General features: G+C 51.3%; 1 pseudogene; it reads right to left on the bottom strand.

Moving 5' to 3' along the window:
- Nucleotides 1-591: 591 nt before the first annotated feature.
- On the bottom strand, nucleotides 592-3,456 carry LOC132901165 (uncharacterized; annotated as a pseudogene).
- Nucleotides 3,457-4,052: the final 596 nt, after the last annotated feature.

Genomic DNA, 4,052 nt, shown 5'->3' with positions numbered 1-4,052 from the left:
ATCTGCATACCCAAATTAACACTGTCATATTTAATTTCAACACTTTTAAAGTGTCTATATGGGTCCACCCCATGAGTGTTAATTTAACTCTTTTTGCAGTGTTGGTACCTTAACACTAATTTGGTGTCATTTTTCACTCTTTTGGGAGTTAAAAATTAACACTTATTAACAACATCCAGTGTTAGTTTTTTCTCAACACTGATATGTAGTGTTAGACATTAACTCTCTCAGAGGATCATTTGTTGACTATAAAAGTGTTAGCCCCATAACACTTAAAAGGTGTAAATACAGCTCTTCCTGGAAAATGATTTTCAAATTAAAGTTTGCTGAAATAAAGGTGGACATATTTTGTGTTTATTTTAAACATTTGCACCCAAAAAAATGAAGTCACATTAAAAAATGTAACTGTGGAAACACATCTACTGATGCAACTGGACACATCGTCAGTGATGTTCCTGGAATCATTGGGTGTTTTGGGTCTTTCAACATCATACACCCTCATCCAGGTGACCCAGCCGGGGCTGATCAGACCCCAGCTTGTGTCCAGATGGCATGCTAGCTACCACGACTCCATGGTTCTCCTCTCTTGAGTCACAGCCATCTTGAGGCCCTCTCTGCCGCTTCGGTGGTATTGCGGATGGCTCTCCTCTTCTGCTGTCCGACGATGCCTAAACACCCCAGTGCACTGGCCAAGGACCGGCCCGCAAAGCCTCTGCAGCCTACCTCAATTGGAAGGCACTTTGCCCTCCATCCTGACTGCTGGCAGTCATTGACCAGCCCCGTGTACTTGGAGAGCTTCCTTTCAAAAGCTTCTTCCAGGCGGTCTTCCCATGGGACTGTCAGCTCCAGCATTACGACCTGCTTGGTGGCCTCGGATACAAGGATGATATCAGGATGGAGGGTGGTGACTGCAATGTGGCTGGGGAACTTCAGTTGTTTTTCAAGGTCCACTAGCAGCTGCCAGTCTCTTGCAGAGGTCAGGATGCCTGCTGGTGCTTTCTTTGCTTGGGCAACCTGCTCCCCAGCCCTGACAATGGCGATGGTATACTTCGGGGGGGGGGGGGGGGGGGGGGGGGCGCAGCTGCTTTGCCCATACCAGTCCTGTGTTGATGGCTTCAGCGATGGTCTTCAGGACTTGGTCATGCCTCCATCGGTAACGCCCTTCTCCAAGTGCTGTTGTGCAGCAGCTAAGAACATGTTCCAAGGTGCCTCTCTTGGAACACAATGGGCAAGCTGGTGACTCTGCAAGACCCCATGCATGCAGGTTTGATGGACTGGGCAACACATCGTACATTGCCTGGATGAGAAATTTGATGCGGTGAGGCTCAGCTCTCCAGATCTCAGTCCAGGTCACTTTCCTCTCCAGCACATTCTCCCATCTTGTCCAGGCCCCCTGCTGTCTCATGCGCACCGCCCTGCAAGATCTTATTTCCTCCACAGCAGCCCTCACCTCCTCTTGGACCAGGCGCCGCTTCTCCTTCCCCCTGGTGTTCATTTGTGGAGTCGGAAAGGATCCTAGACCAGCTCTGCCTCGTGCGACCACCCCCACCAGAGCCCTGTGGCGCAGCCTAGCTTCAGCTATTTGCACGGCCTCTTCTGCCTTCCACTTTCTACCCGTCCTCACTTGGATTCCAGCATTGGCCACCTTTGGATCACTGGAGTCTCTGTACAGCAACACTTCTCTAGCCCTCGTTACCTTGAACTCCTCCTCTAAGGATTTAAAGGGCAGCTGCAGTTTGTTATTGCGCCCATAGAGTGCGATGCTGCTCAGGCTCTTAGGTAACCCCAGCCATCTCTGCAGGTGGTTGCTGACTTTCCTCTCCAAGGTCTCTACTGTGGATACTGGGACGGCATAGACGAGGAGAGGCCACAGGATCCTGGGGAGGATGCCATGCTGGTAGACCCATGCTTTGAATTTTCCAGGTAGACCGGATTTGCAGAGACGGATTTCAGCCAGCCATTCAACTCAGCACAGGCTGTCTGGATAGATGTTGCATCCTTGAGAGAGCTGTCAAAGACCTTGCCCAGACTCTTAACTGGCTTCTCTGTGATCGTTGGAATGGCTGTGCCTGCGATGTTAAACCGGAACTTGTCCTCCACCTTTCCTTTCCTCAGCACCATGGATCTTGATTTGGCAGGTTTGAAACGCATTCGGGCCCACACCATCATCTTCTCTAGACCCTTCAGAATCCATCGGCATCCCGGGACTGATTCCGTCGTGACTGTAAGGTCATCCATGAACGCCCTAATGGGTGGCTGTCGTTGCCCAGAACTCATAAGAGGTCCTCTGCACTCTGGCTCAGCAGACTTGGTGAGCATATTCATGGCCAAGGAGAATAGTGTCACAGAGATCGTGCACCCTGTGATGATGCCAATATCTACCTTGTGCCAACTGAATAGAGTTGCTCCTGAAGAGACCCTCATCCTGAAGTTGTTGTAGTAGTCAGTAATGAGATCTCTACACCTGCTGAGGACATGATGTTTCACCAGAGTGAGCTGGACAAGCTTATGCAGGATGGAGCCGAATGCGTTGGCCAAGTCAAGCCATAGCACTGACAGGTTTCCCCTATTTTCTCTGGCCTCTCGGATAAGCTGTGTCACCACACCTGTATGCTCCATACAGCCCGGCATCCCTAATATGCCACCTTTCTGGGCTGATGTGTCGATGTAGGTGTTCCTTGCTAGTTAAGTGCACAGCCTCTTGGAGATAGCACTGAAGAAGATTTTGGATTCAATGCACAGGAGGGAGATGATGCGGAACTGGTCAAGCTGGGTGGAGCCTTCCTCCTTAGGGATCCAAACCCCTTCTGCCGTTCGCCATTGTTCTGGGATCTTCCCCTTTCTCCAGAAGACTCGCAGGATTTTCCACAGCCGCAGTAAAAGTTTGGGACAGTTCTTGTACACTTTGTATGAAGTGCCACTTGGTCCTGGAGCAGAGCATGCTCTAGCTTAATGGACAACCTCTTTGATTTCCATCAGCTTCAGCTCCGACATGTCAAACTGCACCTCTGGCTCAGGTGGGTCAATAAGGATGTCGCAATCTCCCAACTCCAGCTCTCTTCTGGGGTCGCTGAACATCTGTGCGAGATGTTGGTCAATATCTTCCTTTGAGGAGGACAGTTTGCCGCTGTGCTTCTGGCCTAGCAGGTCTTTTATGAACTTGAAGGGGTTAGCGATAAAGGCCGCTCATTTACGCGCCCTCTCGCGTTGCCGCCTCCGATGCCACTCTGCCCAGCATAGAATCCTTATCCTCTTCCGGTGCATGGACATTAGTTGGGCTAGACCAAAGCGTTCCTCATCTCCTGCCTCTTTGTATTGAGACTTCAGCGCTTTCATCTCCCGCCTTATGAGATGGATCTTCTCCGCTCTGTGGTTCCTTGTGTAGGATGTTCCCAAGCTTTTCCTCTCCTCTTCGCCGAACCGCTCAGCTGCCATCCTGACAATGATTGTTGTCATGGCTTGCAGCTTCCGGTCCGCCTCTCCCTTTGACACAGACTCCAGAATTTTGTCCACGTCATCGTCGAACTGCTTCCACAGTGTAGTCATGGTAGCTGCCGGCCACTCAATCCGCCTCCATTCCAACTGGGTGCTCAAGGAGTGCGGCGCCAACACCTGGAGGTTCTGAGCACTGTGGGGTGACTCCGGGCAAGGCCCCTCCTGCGACTCACCAGGTGGAACACCTGTGCGTTGTGTTGCTGCTGCTCCCCCCAAACACTTCATCTTTGCTTGGTGAATTTTCAAGCCGCGCAAGTTCTTGCATACTTTCCCACACGTACACTGAGAGCTCATAGTCGTTTGTCCATTGCCTTGGTCTGTCACCATTGAATCTGTCCAGTTGGGGTGCTCATCCTCCCCCCCTCTCGGGCACCCCTGGGGGTATCTCTCCATTGAATTCGTCATAGCTTAATTGGTGTCCTCCTCACAGAGAACACAGATTGGGTTGCCAGCCCGCTCTGCCCCGGTTGCCGTCTCTTCGAGCCGTCACTGTCTCTCCAGTAGTCACCACACTATTCGTGGTTGTCATCCAGTCTTTCCTGGCTGTCACTGATGTC

This window comes from Neoarius graeffei, chromosome 17 (genome assembly GCF_027579695.1).
Source record: "Neoarius graeffei isolate fNeoGra1 chromosome 17, fNeoGra1.pri, whole genome shotgun sequence".
NCBI lineage: Eukaryota > Metazoa > Chordata > Actinopteri > Siluriformes > Ariidae > Neoarius > Neoarius graeffei.
Note: the sequence above shows the minus strand (reverse complement) of the source record. Positions and strands in the feature narration are given on the sequence as shown.